We start from the raw sequence: 23,315 nt of genomic DNA, 5'->3' as shown, positions 1-23,315 counted from the left end.
CTGACCAAAATTCATGAAGATTAATTGAAAAATACAGCCTCTATCGCATACACAAGGTTTTTCTTTGATTTGACCTAGTGACCTAGTTTTTGACCCCAGATGACCCATTTTCGTACTGGGCCTAGATTTCATCAAGGCTATCATTCTGACCAAAATTCATGAAGATTAACTGAAAAATACAGCCTCTATCGCATACACAAGGTTTTTCTTTGATTTGACCTAGTGACCTAGTTTTTGACCCCAGATGACCCATTTTCAAACTCAGCCTAGATTTCATCAAGGTTATCATTCTGACATAACTTCATGAATATTAATTGAAAAATACAGCCTCTATCGCATACACAAAGTTTTTCTTTGATTTGACCTAGTGACCTAGTTTTTGACCCCAGATGACCCATTTTCGAACTCGGCCTAGATTTCATCAAAATTATCATTCAGACCAAATTTCATGAAGATCAGTTGAAAAATACAGCCTCTATCGCATACACAAGCTAAATGTTGACAGACAGACGACAGACAGACAGAAGCCGGACAATGAGTGATCAGCAAAACTCACAGGTGAGCTAAAAAAATTGTAAGTCCTCACAAAAATCTTTACCAGGTAGAGACTGGTCAAAATACACCTCAAAATTGGATGTAGCATGCATGCTGTACTAAAGAAAAGTGGTCTCAATTTTTCCCTACGATTAGTAATGAAAAAGTCACAATATTAGCTATTTATAGTAACAACAAAGGGAAGTAATTCTAAAGAAAGGGAACTGCACATGACACTTCGTCTCATGATGGTGTATAATTGTGTCAAGTTACATCAAAATCCCTCCATGCTTGAAGAACAAATGCTTCGGACAAAGTCATTCTTGTATCTGACCTTTGGACTCTAAGTGTGACCTTGACCTTAGACCTAGGGACCTGGTTCTTGCGCACGGCAGTACGTCTCGTGGTGGTGAACATTTGTGCCAAGTTATATCAAAATCCCTCTATGCATGAAGAAGAAATGCTCCGGACAAGGTTTTCATTCTTGTATCCTTTGACCTCTAAGTGTGACCTTGACCTTTGACCTAGAGACCTGGTTCTTGCACATGACACTCCGCATCATGGTAGTGAACATTTGTGCCAAGTTGTATCAAAATCCCTCAAAGCATGAAGAAGAAATGCTCCGGACAAAGTTTTCATTCTTGTATCCTTTGACCTCTAAGCATGACCTTGACCTTAGACCTAGGGACCTGGTTCTTGCGCATGACACTCCTTCTCATGATAATGAACAATTGTGCCAACTTCCATCAAAATCCCTCTATGCATGAAGATTGCTCCGGATCAAGTAATTCTTGAATTTGACCTTTGACCTCTAAGTGTGACCTTGACCTTAGACCTAGGGACCTGGTTCTTGTGCAAGACACTCTGTCTCATGATGGTGAACAACTGTGCCAAGTTTCATCATAATCCCTTCATGCATGTAGAAGATATCCTCCGGACAAAGTCTGTGGACACCGCCTGCCCGCCCATCCGCCCGCCAGGAGCGTTCCCATAATACGTGCCGTTTTTCAAACGGGCGTATAACAAGAGGGCCAAGATGGCCCTAGGTCGCTCACCTGAGAAACACGCTATAATACAGCATATTAAACAGAGTAAACATGTTTGACCTAGTGATTTCATGGAAAAAAATATTCTGACCAATTATCATTAAAATTGGAGCAAAAATATTGAGTATAAGTACATATTTTCTTTGATTTGACCTAAAGACCTAGTTTTTGACTCCAGATGACCCATATTCGAACTTGACCTAGATTTCATCAAGGCTATCATTCTGACCAAATTTCATGAAGATCAATTGAAAAATACAGCCTCTATCGCATACACAAGGTTTTTCTTTGATTTGACCTAGTGACCTACTTTTTGACCCAAGATGACCCATTTTCAAATTTGGCCTAGATTTCATTAAGGTAATCATTTTGACCTAATTTCAGGAAGATCAATTGAAAAATACAGCCTCTATCGCATATACAAGCTTTTCCTTTGATTTTACCTAGTGACCTAGTTTTTGACCCCAGATGACCCATATTCAAATCTGACCTTGATTTCATCAAGGCAATCATTCTGACCAAAATTCATGAAGATTAATTGAAAAATGCAGCCTCTATCACATACACAAGGTTTTTCTTTGATTTGACCTAGTGACCTAGTTTTTGACCCCAAATGACCCATTTTCGAACTTGGCCTAGGTTTTATCAAGGTAATCATTCTGACCAAAATTCATGAAGATCAATTGAAAAATACAGCCTCTATCGCATACACAAGGTTTTACTTTGATTTGACCTAGTGACCTACTTTTTGACCCCCGATGACCCATTTTCAAACTCGGCCTAGATTTCATCAAGGTAATCATTCTGACCAAAATTCATGAAGATCAATTGAAAAATACAGCCTCTATCGCATACACAAGGTTTTTCTTTGATTTGACCTAGTGACCTAGTTTTTGACCCCAGATGACCCATATTTGAACTCGGCCTAGATTTCAACAAGGTGATCATTCTGACCAAAATTCATGAAGATTAATTGAAAAATACAGCCTCTATTGCATACACAAGGTTTTTCTTTGATTTGACCTAGTGACCTAGTTTTTGACCCCAGATGACCCATTTTCGAACTCGGCCTAGATTTCATCAAGGTAATCATTCTGACCAAAATTCATGAAGATTAATTGAAAAATACAGCCTATATCGCATACACAAGGTTTTTCTTTGATTTGACCTTATGACCTAGTTTTTGACCCCAGATGACCCAGTTTCGAACTTGGCCTAGATTTTATCAAGATAATCATTCTGACCAAATTTCATGAAGATCAGTTGAAAAATACAGCCTCTATCGCATACACAAGCTAAATGTTGACAGACGACAGACAGACGACAGACGACAGACAGACGCCGGACATCGAGCGATCACAAAAACTCACCTGAGCATTGCTCAGGTGAGCTAAAAATAGGAAGTGCGCAAGTTCATATCATGATTAAGACTCATGCAAGATTTCATGAATCTATATCAAATACTTCTTGAGCTTGGCGAGTCACAAAGTGAAAATTTGCATTTTTGACTATTTCAGGGGCCATAACTCTAACAAGAGCACCGCCTTGCGGGTGCTGACGCTCATCTGATTTTTTTTGTGTAATAGAAATATTGTCCTACCCATGATTTTCTAAGTCTAAAAAGGGCCATCATTCTTGCAAAAAGCAGGATAGAGTTATGTTTCTTGATGTACAGTGTCCACTTATGATGGTGAAAAACTGTTGCAAGTTTTAAAGCAATAGCTTTGACAGTTTATGAGAAAAGTTGACTTAAACATAATACTCAACCAAGAAAATGATTTTCTAAGTCCAAAAGGGGCAATAATTATTGCAAAAAGCAGGATGGAGTTATGTTGCTTGCTGTACAGGGTCAGCTTATGATGGTGAACAAGTGTTGCAAGTTTCAAAGCAATAGCTTTGATAGTTTAAGAGAAAAAGTTGACCTAAACATAAAACTTAACCAAGAAATCTGATATTTTCTAAGTCCAAAAGGGGCAATAAATCTTGCAAAAAGCAAGATGGAGTTATGTTTCTTGATGACAGGGTCTGCTTATGATGGTGAACAAGTATTCCAAGTTTCAAAGCAATAGCTTTGATAGTTTAGGAGAAAAGCTGACCTAAACATAAAACTTAACCAGGCAACGCCGACGCCGACGCCGACGCCGACAACCGCTCAAGTGATGACAATAACTCATCATTTTTTTTCAAAAAATCAGATGAGCTAAAAATTAGAGGGCAGAGCCATAAAAAAAATAGAAAATGCACAAGTTCATATCATGATCAAGACTCATGCAAGGTTTCATTAATTTATATCAAATACTTTTTGAGCTAGGCGCGTCATGAACTTTGGACAGATGCACACACACGCACTGACAAGACCAAATCTAAATGCCCCCAACACTCATTGGGGGCATAAAAAAATTACATACAAAGAGCATTTTACTTTTTTCTCCCTTTTTAAATGTAATACAACAATACATTTATATGTACCCTCCATTTTAATATATATATATATATTTTTTTTTTTGGATTTAACATCACACCGACACGATAGGTCATATGGCAACTTTCCAGCTTTAATGGTTAAGGAAGACCCCAGGTGCCCCTCCGTGCATTATTTCATCACAAGCGGGCACCCAGGTAAAACCACCGACCTTCCGTAAGCTAGCTGGATGGCATTTTAATATATATTGAGGCATCAGATTACCTTAATAATAAATCCAGTTGCTTCTGATACTGTCATACCCTTTTTGCTTTTCCAGGTAGTTTTCTAAAATACAATCTTAAAATCAGTGCTTGACTCTTATTTAGAACTTTGCCAGTAAAAGGGGGCATAAGGGGCCTCAAACTGTTGACCTATATGGCAGACAGCTCAATCAATATTTACCTTTGTATTCATGCCTGCCTTCATTATCCTTGATGTGAAATGCCATTTTACAATTCTCCTCAAACTTGCAATTCTCAGGTGCCTTCTCACTGGTTTTATGTAAAAGAATGTTAAGAGCCTAGATTGCTTTCTTGACACTCCTCCATGTACTATCACTGCATATAACCCATAATGGTTAGAACTTTTGCAGACTTTACTATCTCCTCTGTCTTCGTATTCCAGTGCACAAAGTCCATCTAAATGCCCCTTTACATCATTTTAACATTTTGGACAATCATTATCAAAAGTTTCACTCCCTATCAATGATATGAGCAGTGTTATAACATCAAAAATTTCATTTGTATTAATGTAAGTGATGTCTTCAGAATCTGAACAATACTAAGGTTTTATCCGATCTGAACTTGCAAGATTAATTTACCATCCAGTCATTCAGTTATTCACAATGTCATCACTTTCATCTTCTTTTTTTTTCAGAATGCTTAGAACTCCTTGGCTTGAGAGAGAATGCTCCACCTTTTAACAACTTTTGACTCCTTTTGCTTCATTAGTCTCCGCACTGTCCAATTTTCCTTTATAACTAAATGTCTTAAACTAGTTTTCCTTGCATTTCTTCTGTACTTTCTTGTTACTTCTTTCACTGAACTTCTTCTATTGAGCAGCTGAAGTATACAAAAGATGCATTTTGTACCAGTACAACCAACACAAATTTTAAAATATCCTTACTATTTACAGGGTACGCTTCTCCTATTCAATGCTGTAGTGCTTGAGTGAATCCATGACAATAAATCCAAGGGAAAAAAATAAATGAGCCGCGCCATGAGAAAACCAACATAGTGGCTGTGAGACCAGCATGGATCCAGACCAGCCTGCGCATCCAAGCAGACTGGTCAGGACCCAAGCTATCACTTTCAAAGCCTAATGCAGTTAGAGAAAATACTAGTGAGCAGCATGGATCCTGACCAGACTGCGTGGCTGCAGAGGCTGGTCTGTATCCATGCTGGTCACAATGCCATTACATTGGTTTTCTTATGGCATAGCTCAAATCTCCTTTTTAAATATTTTGATGTCAAAAGTATTATCATGTTTTAGATCAGTTAAAGCTGACATTTAACTGAAGCAAAACAACCCATGCATCAGTATCAAAAAGATACACTGAATAATAGGTATGATAACATTTACACCCAAGTTTAAATAAACAGAGAAATGAAATGACCTTATGTTCACAAAATATTTTTCGATCCCCACTGCGTACGAGATTGAAATTTTGATAGCAAATTTCACTAGAGAATCAAGATTAAAATCCAGTTTTGACTAGGGCTGTCATTGATTGGGTCTTAGGCGTATCGACGATACCGATATATCAGAAGACAAATATCGACGATACATCGATATATTGATTATTAAGTTAGATTAACGACCTATTTGTTCATATAATACTATATACCTTCCTGTAAATGCTATTTTAAGTTTTATTGCCCACTTTCCATATTTCTGTTTGATTGTGTTGTATTTGTATTTATGAAATAAAAGAAATACATAAAAATTAATAACATCTTTCATTTTTATTTTGCCTTCACTCCTTTTTTGCATTCATCCAAATTTACAACTTTGTGAACTTAAGTTGTTTTTAGGGTCTGAGTGTTTATTTGGGTAGTTTTTTCTCCCTGTATACATCGATTTTTGAAAATGGGAATCAATAATCGATCGACCAAAAAAAATCGTTGATACATCGATATCGTTTCTATCGATGACAGCCCTAGTTTTGACTGACGGTCAGAAATAAATGGTCATTTGAAAATAGTCCAGTTTGAAACATACAGTTCAGACATAAATGATAAATGAGTCATATCATGACAGACTTTGGGGTAATCAAATACAGCAATTGTAATCACCTGTAAATGTATTTGATTACTCACCTCAATCTGATTACATGTAATTTAATCTAATCAATTACAGTGAATTTTCTACCTGTAATTATGATTACTTTTGATTTAATAACTCTCTGATTACTGGAAGAATAATATGACACCAGGGTATAATAACATAAGTTTACAACTTAAGTGATTATCTAATATGCTTGCTTCACTTCATCCGGAAAATATTCCTAACAAGTTCAATGTATTAAACAAGAGGCCATGTTGGCCCTGTATCACTCACTGGAGTACCATTGCTCAAAATTATATAATCAAGTTTTGACATAGAGCACATAGGCATAAACATTAAATATAATCAGGATAAACATTTTCTTGTAACAGTCCCTTTTGACCTAGTCAGGGCCAATTTCCATACTAAGTTTGAGGGTCCTAGGCTCAAATGCTTAGAGCTGTGGATCGTCAGATAAGTGGCGATCCGATCAGATCCGCTAGTCGGGGCTGACGATTCACACATCGAACCACGGATCACCAGCAACAACTTATGATACAAAAATGCAAGCCTGTTATTTTTGTACTGTTTTCTTTATGGAATCTAAGCTTTGCAGTTCTCATAGTGCTCAGTTTAATAGTTTTGACCTATGTTTAATGTTTTGCTCATTAATTAAAGTCAGGTTTCGCGGGTGGACTTCTGTAATGTTTGGCCATTCTTGCAGATGAACGATATGACGTTGGTCATTAATATCACAATATTTAGTAACAGTTCTGCTTTTTCTGATAAGAAAATTTTATTTGTTGGACAGAAATTTTGTATCTAACTTTTTATTGAATTTAATTACTTAAATGATAAATGTTTATTCACTGTTTTGACAGATTCCATATTATTATTAGTTCGAAAAATAGGACCGATGCTAACTCTACCTAAAACATTTGTTTACATCCGGTTTAGGACAAGGTCTGTGGACGCCGAATCCAGGGGCGTTCCCATAATACGTCCCGTTTTTCAAATGGGCGTATAAAAAAATCGGTTTGGTTGACCCAATTATTTTTTATTGAAATTGGTTTGAATTATTACTTTCATAGATAAATCCTTAAGAGAACTTGTATGTATAAATCATTTCTTTTGTTTACAAGGTGCTCTACATGTATATTTTTAGCTGCTTGCGCAGTTACGTCATGCAAGAATCTTGTTGTTGCTACACAACAATGGCTGCCGAAATGATGCTGATCTAACAGTGACTTGTAAAAATCGGCGATTTTATTTTAAGATTTGCTTGCAGAATTTGATAAATTGTGTTAACTGATGTAGTCTTCGTTCAAAATTTCAGCTGACTACCATATAACTCCGTATTAACGCCCCCCTCTAATTAACGCCCCCCCCCCACCCCCCGTTTTTGGGGGAAAATAAAAAAATCTTACCTTCAAAAATTGGTCCTAGATCCAACACAATAATATCCAGATAATAACAATTCCATAACAATACAAATGAATTTCAAAAAAAAACAACACTTTATTAACACAAACTTTTAAACACGTCAACAGTCATGGCACAAATAAATCTACTGTGTCAGTGTGTGTAAGTACTGAATATGCCACGCTATAAACGCTACAGTATTGATCGAATTTAACTCAGATGATGTCACTCAGCGCGCGACTTTAAACAGTACGATTACGTATCGGGTTATGTCAGTGCGTGAATTGGGATGAATAGGGGGGCGTTTATACGAGTTACTGACATTGTTTGGATCAAATTTTTCGTAAAATGCATCGCTCCCGGGGGCGTTTAAACGGGGTTATATGGTATGTGTGCAACGAAAAATTGGACAACTTTTTATTTTGGTATGGTTTCATAGTAGGCCTGGTCCAAAACTCTAAAGCCGCAACTATGAAAAAAAAATATATAAAAAAGCGGCATATAGTTTTGGAAGCCAGGACTACATGAAGTCCTACACTTTATTAGTCATCGCATCATCAAATAGGAAAGCGTAGCAATTAACAGAAGAGGGCTATATTTATGGTATACGTTATTTTTTACTGATGATATATGCTTGTTATTGGCAGTTTTTCATAGGCATTTTCTAAAATAAATGTACCAAGACAGGGGTCCTGAAATATTTTCAGAGTCTACTTGTCCACGGACAAGTTGGGCCCACAAATCCACTTGTCCGTACCAAAGAAGAACTTGTCCATACCTTTTAGTTTAAAAAGGAAAGGATCAGCATTATCATTACTGAATAAACAAATAATACAAACATACACTTCTGTTGACCTCTATTTTAACTTATATAAAGTTTTTATGTTATGACTAGAACCATCCTTTTGAAAATATGTTATAACTAGCAAGCTTAGTGACTAGAACATCCACTTGAAAATATGTTATGACTAGCAAGTTTAGTGAGTAGAGAATAATTAAGAACACTTGAACACATGCCATTGACAAAAATAATCTCAGTATGCCTAGAACTTTTACCCTCACTGAATACTGCACTGGTCTTTCAGGGGTCCTGAAATAAGCTGTTCGAGTTGTTAAATGTCAAAACAATCGACTCGAAAAATTAAGCCACAGATTTTGGCTACTAAACTTTTTTACATGGCGTAACCTAGCTAATGGATTTTCTGAAAATCAAAAATGAAAGTAGATAACGGGAATCCCCAGACTGGCACTCATTTTCAACTTCACGGTTTAAATTTCCAATAATGATCATTAAATGTAGTAAACCAGTCCATGTGTCTATAAATGGCTGCATACATTTTTGTTTTGATAATTTAAGGGTCATAAATGATCACAAACAGATTAGATATTGCCTTTAGGCATGGGAAAATCACAGATGACGCCGATTAGTTTCGTTTTTATAAAATGTTTTCCACGGAAATTTTACTTGTCCCCGGACAAGCCAACTTCTAAAAACTGCTTGTCCGGACCGAGGAATCCACGAATCGGACAACTCGGACAGCTTATTTCAGGACCCCTGCAAGATTTCAAAATTCTTGGCAATAAACCTTTACCTGTCATGGTCTGTAATTACAGAGCCAGGGCTTCCATTAAGCGGCATCCCGGCGTAAAATACGCCAAAAATTATGATCTGTACGCAAATACACAAAGCCAGAGGCGTACCAAGGACTTCCAATATTTTCAAAGGACGACAAAATCAATACACCATGATGTAACTTCACGTGAATGACGTGATAAGCTCCGCCCCGAAACTAATCAAAGGGGTTTAACAACTCTTGTCAGCCTCGTAAAAACTGCCTGCAGTATTTGAAGTGTGAGACAAGTGTGAAAGCATCGTGTTTGATAGAGACCGTCTGTAAATGTAAACCGTTATCCAGATCAGTTGACATGTTTAGAAGGCGCTAATTGCTGACAATAAAACATTACATGCATTCGGCTCGGATAAAGTTGGTGAAACAAGCTCCGAAGTCGGAAGGCAAAGTAACTAATTGTGGAAAATATATCGAAAATTTCATCAGAAAAAACCTCAGCAAGTAACTACCGTATTTCAGTGTGTATAGGTCGCACTTTTTCTACCCATTCTGCTGCCTGAAAAAGTTCCTGCGACCTATACGACAGAACATTGCCAGCAGTTTTTTTTTTCGGGCCAATTTTCTGACCATAGCTCTCGCAAAATTACGTGCATCTGTTACGAACGAACAAAATGGATAAAAAATATCAATATCGGCGGCTTTTCAACCAATAGCGGTTACTTTCAATAAAATATATCTTAAATAACCCATACAGACTATTCAAATTACGAATGACTTTAATTCAAAGATGTTTTTGCAGACTGAATTACGTTTGTTTCTACTTTCGTTTTACTGGACGCCATTGACATGTACTCCGGGTTGGATAAAATCTGGACAGATCCGTCCTCCATTCCAAACATTGTTTATACTAATTCTTAGCGTATTAAAAAACTTGAAAGATAATTTTTTACTTTTGATTTTTAAATAAAAGAAAAAAATCCAAAAAGAGATATTTTGTTAATCTTTTTACTCAGAATCAAAAGAACGCGGTTAATTACATGACACGGAAAGTTGTTATAATTGCTGTGCAAACAATTCACACTTAAACTTGCATGATAACAGAATGTAAACGCAAACCGTCTGCTGCCAATTAGTGTCAAAAAGCCGCTTTTCTTTGATATAATCTGTTACCGATACTACTGTTGGTACGAAACGGTTGGGAACGAAAACAACACTGTCCGATTTCCACCAATCAGGTTCTGATAATAATTCAGTCCGCGGCATCAATATGGCCGCCGCCATAACTTTTTTGCCAGTAAATATTAAATATTGCTGGGGAAAAAATCCGAAATTTAACTGCGACTAATACGCTAGAAGTTAAATTTTCCGACCATTTCCAGAGCAAAAATTAGATGCGGACTATACATTACCGCGACCCATACACACCAAAATACGGTATTTTCTTCTAGCAATTGACATTTCACATCCAGTTTAAATTAAAACATTTTTTTCAATCGGTAATAAATTTGCTACTTACTTTGGATTTTCGTTAATGATAAATCCTATTTTTACAGTATTTTTTAGAGAAAAAAATAAAATATTCAATTTTTCTCCGATTAAGAACTGATATCTTTGACACATTTTGATGACACCAGCACGTGGCTTCAAAGGGAGGTGTCGGCAAAATTTTCCTTTATTTTCTTTGATGTGGGATGAAAGTTAACTGGTTGAGTATTGCCAGGTGAATGATGTAATTTGACATAATTCTACTCCAAGTAAAATGTACTTTAGATTTTTTAAAGTGGATTTTCGTTATGTAGCTGAACAACAGTAAGTCTGTTGATTTTAATAAAATGCTGGCTGTTGCTAACTTGCTATACGTATAATAAAACAATAAAATATTTTTTGTTAAATAAAATGTTTTCTAATCATTCTTAGTGGTCCTTTTATTCTATTACTTTACACATTGTTCTGAACCAGTTAGATATAATGATGATAGTAATGATGATGATGATGATGATGATGATGATATTGAAGGTCATTGTACAAAGTGATACTACGTACGACTCCAAGAAAATTTAAGAGGGACTCCAAAATCTGAATGTTAGGCAGTCCTGACTCCATGAAATTGAATCCTAATGGAAGCCCTGATACAGACGGTCATTTTCAGGCATTATTAAATCATACATCCACATTATTGTTTATAAAGTTTTGTATTTTTGCTACAAAATCTTAAAAGATAATAGGTAAGGGTAGACTTCTCGGAAGCACAGAGCACCAAAAACACAGCCCCAGAGCCACGCATTTAATTAGTAGGCCTACAACAAAAAGAAGCTGTAATGGAAAAATATTTCAGATGGGTTGCTTCAAACATCCAACAAGTACATATTAATATAAGCTAAATATTGATGAAGGGGAAGGAAATGGTAAGGGGCAAAATGGGGTCAGGGGTGGGGAAGGAATACGAAGTGGAAAGTTGAACAAGGATAAATATACAAGGGAATGCCTTAAGACTTAGAGGTTGTTTCCTTGATATCGCTCTTAATAAAGATATATGTAAATTATATAACAGTTGAAACTCATCTTCAAATACCTCACGTGGATTTTTTTAAATGCTTTACTTCACATGAATTACATCCTTTTAAGGGATTATTTAGAAAAAGGTTGCAAATACCTATGTTCGGTGGTTGTCTGTGGCTGTCACAAAGAGAAAATGTTTCTCAATATTGATAACCACTTAATAGTGTAGTGTATGCGGATTTCAAACCTGTTGAAATGTCAGACATATTCAGGTCTCCTATATAAGCTGGGTTGAAACACTGAGTATGTGGATGCATCTAATGGGTGGGTTAGCAGGGGTGGCAAATTCAATTTGTCGTATTCCCCAGGTTGTCCCAAAGCTTGTACGTACAAGTGAAATTTTACCAGAATTTACTATATAACTATCATACGGTCAAGTACATAATAGCAATTGCTAGCTCAGCCAAAGGTGATATATTCTCAAGCAGTGTTCCCACTACATTTTTTGCCCGGGGGGGTTTTCACCTCCAGCCAAACAAATCTGGGGGTGAAACATTAAAAGTGGGGGTGACAAAATTAAAGTGATCAAATAAAAGAAATAAACAATTTTCTAAGTATTCTTTGTGACATAGTGCAGCCGCTAAAATTCTGTTGCCCATTCTAGTCTATATATCTATCTATTTATACTGCAGCACTCCTCTCTGCGAGTATTATGTGCAGCTGTGCGCCTGTACAAGAAGTTAAAAGTAGATTGGATAGGAGGATAAAAGTAATACATGATGTGTATTCAGGGTTTTTCCTCGGGTTTTTTATCTGGGAGTCCGTGGACTCCCATGGCTGCTAATTTAAGGGTCCCTAATAATTTTTAAAGGGTCATCAAATTACTGATCTTGAAAATGGACATTATTACTATAAAAATTTACCCTAAAACCGAACGAACTTGTTTCTTTTTAAGTTAGATAGCAGATGATTCAATATTTCGGAATGGTATCTTTCAAAATGTCATGAGCTTCTCAATTAAGACCGGTAACAAAAGGTGTGATATTCTCTGTTACGATCAAATAGCCAGTAATTACCGGCAATTAACATGTCACCTCCTGCCAATTATGTTGTTCACAGTTTGATCTCGGTTAAAGATAATACTCGATCTTTAATTAGTATCATAATTTTTGTGATTTAATTATATTTCTTTTATCAAAATACTTCTAAATTTATATGAAATTAATTTTGTTTGAAAGAAAAATAAACCATTCGATCTTTTACAGAATGTAACGGCAATCTTAGATTTCAGCGGTGACAGTTAACGCGGAGAGTAGTTTCCCTTAAAAAAAATGGCGAACATCGGTAACAAAATTTGTTTTGAAGTTGGAAAATCGTCTATACCTGTGTATAAATGCACACCCACGATTCGGGGGTGGTCCCGGGGGTAAAAAATCTGCGCATTATACATGGGTATCTCACAAAGGAGGCTTCAGTGCAAAGGAGTTTCGTGACCGATTTTACGGGTCCAGTGGACGCAGAGGCACTGAAAAATGCGAGTTCAAAGCAGTAAAAGCGCGTCAGGGACGCAGAAGACCTGCGTCCGGGAAAATCCTGTGTATTGCAAGCACGAATACAGTTGATAGTGTTAAAAACAAGAAGTATGTACAGATAAAAGCAGTTGAAAAACAGGTCTATCATGTTAAGCATTGTGTACAAGTTTGGTCACACCCTGCTTAAAGGGCCGACTTGGTTCTCCAGGCAACTTTTACCAGTTATCTGCTTACAGCTATAACATGGAAATTTAATGGCCATTACGCCCAGCATGAATTGCAAGAGAGCAATTAATTCGGTCAGTTTTCGGAATCAGGTGTGTGTTGTTACATGTTGAAATTTCACACCAAGCATGTATGCTGTATAAATATCTCTGAGAGTAAAATATTAATAGATTGCATAATAAAGCATTTCAGTCATTGTTAAACAGTATAACTGTTCCTTTGGTAACCAAAATATACATACACTTCATCAAAACTAAAAGAAGAAAAAAAGGTAACACTCATTAAATTTTGGGAATCTGGAATAAAGACAGTTGTTTTTTATGCTTTGGGATTACCTCCTTTTAACCGGGAGTGAGGGGGGAGGGTAGATTTATAGGGGGAAAAGCCCGGACTATTATCACATTCATAATTGTGTTATTTTGTTAGTTTGTTTTGGGTCTAACGCCGTTTTTCAACAGTATTTCAATCATGTAACGGCGGGCAGTTAACCTAGCAAGTGTTCCTGGATTCTGTACCGGTACAAACCTGTTCTCCGCAAGTAACTGCCAACTTCTCCAGATGAATTATCAGAGGTGGAGGACGAATGATTTCAGACACAATGCCTTTTATCAAATCGTCACGGAGAATATACGCCCTGCCCGGGTTTCGGACTGTCGACCCCGTGATCCGTAGACCAACGCTCTCCTTAGTTGTCTTATATTTATTTAAATAAATTAATTTCGTCACATTCATCTCAGTCATGCACATAGATAGTAATGTATGGTGTCACCTCAAAAGGGTGACGAAATGACCAATTTGAAATCACCGAGGGGGACGAAATGACCAAATAGTGGACGAGTTGACTGGGAGACGAGTTGACTAGGGGACGAGTTGACTCTAAATCCATAAATTTCTCATATTTATGTAAAAATATTACTAATACACAAAATGTATCACATTTAATTACTCTGAAATACAATAGATCTTAGTATGTGTTTTATAAAAAACTAACCCCAATGATGAAAACGATGAAAGATATATTTCAGAAAAACAGAAACTCAAGTACTAAGTAATGGGGGTTTTAGTTCCCAGACCCAGTGATTGTACTACAAATGATTCACTGTGATTGAACTGTAAATTATCGAATTACTGGTATATATATCATTGCACATGACATTTGATTGAATATTTTTTCTGTATCACAAGTGCAATTCCACACTGGAGCATGAACATATTCTCTGAGAGGAACCCAGATGGTCAGTGAGCAACCATGTCCAGCATTATTGCCTTAGTGTGTACCTGGTAATGGCTGATCATTGAAATGCGATAAACATTATGATAAAATGGGCATTAATGTCAGGGAAAACCCAGGGCCCTCACTCAACTTTGGGGGAAGGGGTCCGCAGCCCTCAGGCGCGGGAATTTCGCTTTGATTTTGCCAAACGGGGGAATTATCAGACAACCTATATCTTAAGAAATTTTCATTAATATTTATATTAAGCTTATGGTAAAAACAATTTAAAAGCAATATTTGGTGATATACATACAGATAATTATCTATAAATTGGCTATTTCTTGTCCGATTTTGATCAAATTTTTTTCAGCATGGCCAGGACATTCAGGGGGGGATTTTTAAACCTGTAAGGGGGAAAAAATAATACCTTTTCAGTGGGGGAAGCAGCCGAAATTTGGCGGTAAAAACAGTCGATTGAGGGCCCTGAAACCACAAGACTCTGGAAGCTAATTTATAGCCAAGTCGGCCCTTTAAACTGATTCAGGGTGGGGGCTTGCACAAGTTGTACTGGAAGGGAATTCCAAAGCACTATGGTGGCTGGAAAGAAAAAGTACTTATAGTAATTACTGGGAATGAGGATCTGAGTATAGGAGTGGGGATGCATATGTCTTGTCAGACGGGATGGTGGGCTGACATAGGGAGGGAGTGGCACAGCAACCAAACCATTCACTATCTTTAAGAACATAAGGAGGCGTGAATCAGATCTCCTATCTTCAAGGGTATGCCATCTCAACTGACATAGCATGTTGCATGTTTATATAGCAGTGGTTTTCTGGACGCTTTACACCTTTGGGAAATGGGAACAGGGTCTGGGGGTTGTTGTCAGTTTCATGCTGTTTGGGCTGTGTTGATAAATGTTGCATATTCCCACCGGCAGTTACAAACATGTCGGGAAATTGTTCGCTGCCTGGCCATTTCATTGCAGACAAAACATGTGATGTAAAATTGCGTGGTTGACTGTGTACCGCGAAAGTGAATGATTTCCGTACATTACCGATATCTCATTATCGAGTTTTAGTACCAGTCCACTACGTCAGGCATCCGGGTTACCAAAATGAATCGAAAATGAAAGTAAACTGTCAATCTGCATCGGAATTGAATAAATATTTTAATTAAAGTGAAGGTACACGACGGCGATATTACTGAATATTGATTAAACACAATGATGTCTGTTTTATTTTTCTTTGCGTGATTTCACCCTTGGGAGACTTTTTCTTTACGTGGAATGTGAAATCTGTGCATGAAAAACATACATATTTACGTGAATGGGAACACTGTCAAGGTTATGGATGTTATGGAATGTGCATACACTGCAATCTTGCGTTCATAAGATTCTAGTGACAATGATCCTAGTATTGATAAAATATGCTACACGTAACTGATTTTAGCTTATCAAAAATCAAGTGGCTATGTTGAATACAGGCTTGTTTAATACATTAGGTGGTATGTCACCTCGGACTGCGATATTAGCTGCATAAATTTACTTTATAATAATGCTAAAAAAAAAAATACCGACCTACGGTACCGACTTTACTTCTTTTGTAGGTATTTCAATGACCTTGACCTTTAATGTAAACAAATATGGCGGCTATCGATTGAAAGTAGAAAGTGCAACTCACTTGAAAATTCGTAAATACACTCGTGATTTTTTTTATGGAAAAGACAAGTTCTTGAGGAACAAAATCGGCGGTGAATCTTTGCTTTTATTTTGTAACATAGAAAGTTGGAAATGATTTTCAATTTTCATAAATACAGCAGCACACAAAAAGAAATTCCTACAGATGATGGTTTACCTCACAACTATTTTATTACTGCAGAAATTAAATCATTATCAACTCACAAGCAATCTGCCTCCAAAACTTCGAATCGTAGTGTTCACTGCGCATGCGCACCGGAAGTTATGAAATTATAAGGGAGAAGCAATTATTCACTTCCTGTATTTTTTATGGTCTATCATCACTAAAGGGTAAGTAACTAAAACATTACTAATTATGCATTCTGGAACTTATCCCTTTGTTGGAAGTAGTGGTCTCTCTTTTGTTTACATTTTTTCTTGCATCAAGAGAGAAAAAGTAGGAGAAACAATTTTATGGAGCAGAATCTTTTTTGCAATAAATCAGCCCTTTTTTTACGCCGATTTTGGGGCCGAAATTCGGCCCCATTCCCCAGGCAAAATAATGTACTTTTATCCCCAACTGCACTAAAAATTCCCCAAATGCAAGTCGTTTTTATCAGCGAAAATTTCCACCGCCGATGGATTAATAGGTTTGAATGTATATGCGTTCAAAACACCGCTTCAAGAAACGCCGCAATCCGAACATCTCAGATATTACCGTTTGTGTCGGTCATCGGGAATTTCACTTTCCAGAATTTCTGATTCGCGGATATATTTACCTACAACAATCCGATTCGCGGATATATTTATTTAATAACAAGCCGATTCGCGGAAGCAATGAACGAAAAAATCTGAAATATTGTTAAGTCGAACGGCTTACAAACAATTTGCGCGATCGTGAAATGATTTCAGTCGCGTTCATTTCAGTCGACGCGAAGATTTCAATCGCGTTCATTTCAGTCTAGGCGTAAACATTTCGGCCCGCCCAATTCCGCTCGCGTTAGTTAAATTTCAGTGAAGAAACAAAGTGCTAATCATACCTTTAGGTGGTATTTTCGCTATACAGTACTATGTATGAAATGGATTGTAAATTGAGATTTATATATAACGCAATTAAAAGCATTTAAAAAGCTTTTTAAAAGTCATAAAATAAAAAAGGACAACTCTATTTTTGATAAATGACCTTATATTAAGTTTGAAATACAAAGGCCAAAAATAAAGAACTAAATATCAATGCTTTATAAACATCTAAGTAGTGAAAAATGCCCATTAAAGGGAGATAATTCAAAAATTGCAAACTATTAAAGGAATAATTTCATACATTGAGCAATTACTTTAGCTTTGACATGAAAGTGTTCTTGAAAAATGATTTAACATTTTAATGAGAAGATTAAAAACTATTTTTGATTCAATGTGATATTAGGATGAAATGGTTCAAGGGCAAATTGCTTGGTAAAAGTATAAAATGAAATAGAGATTTAAAAAAAATAATGGCTTCTAATTCTGGCACTTTAGGGTATGAAATGGTCCCAAGATTTTGCAATTGGCTCAAGTCATGGCTTAAAGTGTGAAAGAGCCTTGATCTTACTCAATCTGTGTTGTTTTTTATATATATATATATATATATATATATAAAAAATTCCCCAATTTGGTATTTTACAACGCAAATTTCCCCTTCTGAAAGGACCCTCCACCCTTCCCCAAAACTATAAAAAAAGGGCTGTAAATTCAATTAATTTCTTAACATTTTTAGAAAGGTATTGCCTTAAGAATTTTGACAACATTTTGAAAAATAGGAAATGTATTTTTTTATAAAATGTCATTGAAATAGCTATCTTTTGGCTATGCCACCAGAAACACAACTATTTTTTTTTGGCCTTATGATCAAAGTTTCTAACTTGTACAGTACAAATGAAGAATGACACTTGCAAATTTTATCAACAATTCAGGGCATATACATATTACAATCATAAGACATTTTCAAATACTGTAGTTTTATACCATAAAGACTTAAAATGGGTAAATTCTTTCCCAGCATCAGGTACCACGCCAGCGTCCCAGCAAAAGGCGGATTTTTAACAAAGGGAAGCAACTTCAGTAAAAAGTTAGGTTAATTACCACTATAGTTAGCCTTGAAGGACAGGCACTGCTATTGATTTTTCCATGCAATTAAATGATGACAATTAAAACGTGACTGTTTTTATAAGATAACATCTACACATTTACATTAGTACTGTCAGACTTGACGATTCTATGACGATGCGCAAGGATAAGACGCAATTGTGGTCGAGAGGGCTAAGACGCTTTCCTACGGAGATGAAGGCCTCTGGTTCGAATCCTGGCTACTCCCATTGCGGTGTGTCCTTGGACAAGACACTTTATCACGATTGCCTCAGTGAACCCAGCTGTAAATGGGTACCAGCAAATTGCTGGGGGTGAGGTATAATTGGGTTTAACTGCTCTTAATATAGGGTCGCAGGAAAGCTCTATAGAGCTTATGTTAATTGTTTCACCAAGCGATGGTAAATAAAACTTACCTTTACCTTTACTTTTATAAGATAAAGTATATAGAAGAGCTGATAAGATGAGATGAGATGAGATAAGATAAAATAAGATAAGATAAGATAAGACAAAGAAGTATAAAATACATTTATTTTTATAGCTCTTTGGATAAGATAATCTTTATTTAGCGTCGGTTTTCACAAACATGTAAACATTAACTAATATATGCTAGTTTCCGACATAACATGATTTTCCTAAAACAATACAAACAAACAATCTAAAAGGGTAAGAAAAGTACATGGTTAAGGCTAAGATACAAAATAAAATTAATGTTTAAACAGTAGGCACTTTAAAGCACATACTGAAAAGAGCAGATTAAAAAAAAAAGTAAAAAAACATAAAAATTCAAAGCTACTGTATACTATAAGCAGATTTATTAAAATGTTAATGCTAAATTTACTGACATGTTAATAAATTAAAATGGGATAAAAACATATTGTATTATTATTCATAATCAATGGTTAAGTCAAAATAAAATAATTGGAAAGCTAAGCATATACATAAAATGAAAGTTTTCATATACAGATAAATTATAGTTATGACACCCTATTTACTAACTGACTACTGACTAACAGTAAGGTACATGTCTGTTTCAGCAGCAGCTAATCAGATGCAAGCATATACACATAGTAAATTAACGAAAAGAACTAATAACATCGATCTTTCTAGGAGAAAGGAAATATGCATAAGAAAATAAAAGGATAAACTGCAGAGCTATTAACTTCTAATCAGCAAAGACTAGGAGTATGTAAAGAGAACGAAAAACAAAACGCTGCAAAAACATGCAGCGGCATCACAAAACGGAAAAGAAACTGAAACATTTGAAAAACACTACATAAACAAGTAGAATGAAAGTGCAAATAACTAGAAACACATTGAACATTTGCATTCGAAGCCACTCCTGGTCTGAATCAGTCGTCTTAACTCACCGAATTCAGTTGTTGTCCTCAGTTCGTTCGGTACACTATTCCAGACCTGGGCGGCTTCAAACCGAAAGCTTTTCTTACCGTATGTTTCAATTATAACCCTTGGTACTTCTATCGTATTTACATTCCTGTAAGAATAATAAGACGAGTTTATAGATACAAGTTCCTGTACATATATTGGTGATTTTTTTTGTAAACCTTTTAAAACCTCGATCGCTAATTGCTGTAATCTGTTTATATAGAGTGTTGGCATGTTTGCTTTGCTAAACAGGGTTTCATATGATAGGTTGTAGTCTCAATAAACAATTTTCAGTGCTCTATATTGTAATTATCAGTGTTCTGTGTGCTACAAAAATGCCATACTAGTGGACAGTAGTTAAAATTTGAACGAACAAAAGTTTTATAAATCAAACTTTAGAACTTTGGCCCTAAAGATTTACTTAATCTTGTTAGGATATTTATTTGACTTGCAGCTTTCCTATACATGTTTGAGACATGCAAGTCAGAATTTAAGAGGGAATCAATTTCAACTCCTAATAACTTTACATTTTCTTCACATATTATCTCTGTTTCATTTATTTTGAAAGACGTTGATAAATCTGCTGTCCGCTTACCAACATAAATCCCGTGAAACTCGTCAGGGTTCGCCTGCATTAAATTGTTTTTGACAGATAAAGTAAGAAGCAGATCGGTCTAAGGATGTATGGTTCTAAGTAAAAAGATAGAAACAAGTTTAGAAAATTGTTGACAAGCTACATTCACACCATCAGGAAATGACCATTTCGACTTCCGTGGCGGTATCAGGGCACGGAGCCCCACCGACATAGCTCAAGTCCCTCATTTGGAGCTACTTTGTAATTTGGACAGAGCCCCCTTAGAAGGTCAGGTTTGATAGCTCTCTCTTAAACGATGCCAAAGAGGGGGCCTCAACTGTTGCTGACAGAGAGTTCTATGTAGGGATACTCCTGGGAAAAAAGCTGTACTTGTAGCTGTCAGTTAATGTTACATATGGTAGATATCTGTTCCTGTGTGAGGATCTGGGTAGAATCTTCGCCGGTATAAGATAATCTTTATGGTCTATGGCTACAAGGTGGTGAACTATCTTGTTGAACATAGTGACTTGATATTTGCAGCGACGTGATGCCAGGGTTTCCCACTTGAGCTCTTCCAATATATTAGACACACTACTGGTGTTATGTTACCGGTTTGGTGTAAAGAGAGCAGCCCTCCGTTGTACCATTTCTATCTTCCTTGTCAAAACCTTCTGGTGTGGGTTCCTGACAGTTGAGCAGTATTCGAGAGTGAAACGGACAAAAGATAATAGGTAAGGGTAGATTTCTCTGAAGCACAGAGCACCAAAACACAGCCCCAGAGACACACATTTCATAGTAGGCCCACGACAAAAAGAAGCTGCAATGCAAAAATATTTCAGACGGGTTGTTTCAAACATCCAACAAGTACATATCAATTTATGCTAAATATTGATAGAGGGGAAGGAAAGACGAGACTGATATAGGCTTGTGTCTTTGTTTCCCGACTGGTCTTCTGTAGATTACGTCGAATGAAGCCAATCATGTTCGTTGCCTTTTTAGATACTCTGTCGACGTGGCTCTTACATGAAAGGTCAGACTGTATGGGCCAATTCGTTTCACTCAACCCGAGGCACGCCGGTCACGTGGGCGGCTAGAAAAAAACATCTCGCCGGTTTAATAATAAACGAACGTTTCGGCGTACGCCGGCACTTGAGCTGCGAATACAAATAAATAAATTTCCAATTTATTATGATTTCTTCTTGTAGCCTGTTCTGAATAACTCAGCAAATAGTGCTTGCAGTATGTTTCTACATTTACTGGTAGTTAACCCAAATTTCCAAATGTTTACCCGATTTTATATCGCGAAAATATATGATTCGCCGCTTTGCCTATCTCGCAAGACCGGCGCACATCGGCGTACGCCGGATAGACCCGGGTAGTACCGGCAAGCCAAACGAACGTCTAGCCGTATGCACGCGGCGAAACGGCGTACGCCGCAAAAGTGAAACGAATTGGCCCATTATCGACACCGAGATATTTTGATGTCAGAAACAAAATGATAGAAATTCTATAAAGGCTGAATTGATCCATATTTTTTAAAAATTTCTTTTCACACTCAATTGTTGAATGGCATAGAGGTCAAATGTCCACTTACATATTTTGTTTTAAAGTAACAATTTAGAAGTTATGCATTCAGTCATACACCTGCCAAATATTCAAAATGTCACAAAAAACATTGTATCGCTTGTTTTGACTAATATATCATATTGTGAACATTATCATTTTATTCAATCTGCTTTTTAAAAGTCTTATTGACTCTTGCGGGTTTCCCTACACATTTTTTCAACAAGTCCAAAGCTTCGTTTCAGTAATAATACTTAGTATCAGATTTGAACCGAATAAGACGACTCTGTTATATTCTATCACTTTATGCTTTCTAGTTTATAATGATACATTGATGTAAATAAAAGTCTACTTACCTTTCTTGGAATCACTCTGACATATAAATATGTGCTATTAGCTTTCAACGTGAAATATGAATAGTGGACGCATTGGTCGAGAGGGCTAAGACGCTTTCCTACGGAGGTGAAGGCCCCTGCCCATGGTTCGAATCCTGGTTACTCCCGTGGCGGTGTGTCCTTGGGCAAGATTATCACGATTGCCCCAATCGACCCAGCAGTAAATGGATATCAGCAAATTGCTGGTACAATTGGTTTTACTGTTCTTACAATAGGGTCGCTCAAAAGCTCTACAGAACATATGTTAATTGTTTTACAAAACGACGGTAAATAAAAGTTACCTTTACCTTTTACGCTTACCGTTAATATCTCTATGCCTTGCACTTCTGTTCTAAAGTGTTAATTTGTTGACAATATTATTGCCAGAGTTTGTATAAACTGTCGTTATATTTTAGTTCATAAAGTTGATTTTCATTATCTGTACTTCTAACTTTTCATTCAAAGAGTGAGAACTGTATTACTCTAAGAAAAATATGTTAATCAAGTCAATGTGAAATACTTTATTAATATTAATATTTTTTCCTGGACACCTGGTCGTAATTATCTGTTCGTTGAAACAGTTTTGCATATCACACTTAGTAGGATTAGCTTCTTTAAAAAAAGACTTTTAAAGGTAAAAGGTAAATGTAAACTTTATTTACCGTCGCTTTATTAAACGATATTACCGTCGCTTTATGAAACGATGAACATAACCTCTGTAGAATCTTTCAGCGACCTCATTTTAAATCATTTAAACCAACTAAAATAGAAAAATTGGAAACACCACATGTCGCTCAAGACGACAAAAACGAAAATGTTGCCGGTTCGGTTTGAATGAGCCTGTTCATAAA

General features: G+C 36.4%; 1 long non-coding RNA gene across 1 annotated transcript in view; it reads right to left on the bottom strand.

Annotated features, from left to right (window-relative positions):
• The window catches only part of LOC123526317 (uncharacterized), a 42,241-nt gene extending 23,726 nt beyond the window's left edge, over positions 1–18,515 (bottom strand). The window contains exons 1-2 of the long non-coding RNA XR_006681560.2: positions 18,448–18,515; positions 4,447–5,105 (exon numbers count right to left, since the gene is read on the bottom strand). This is a non-coding gene — a long non-coding RNA (uncharacterized LOC123526317). The remainder of the gene's footprint in view (positions 1–4,446; positions 5,106–18,447) is intronic.
• Between the last annotated feature and the right edge of the window lie 4,800 nt (positions 18,516–23,315).

This window comes from Mercenaria mercenaria, chromosome 14 (genome assembly GCF_021730395.1).
Source record: "Mercenaria mercenaria strain notata chromosome 14, MADL_Memer_1, whole genome shotgun sequence".
Lineage (NCBI taxonomy): Eukaryota > Metazoa > Mollusca > Bivalvia > Venerida > Veneridae > Mercenaria > Mercenaria mercenaria.
Note: the sequence above shows the minus strand (reverse complement) of the source record. Positions and strands in the feature narration are given on the sequence as shown.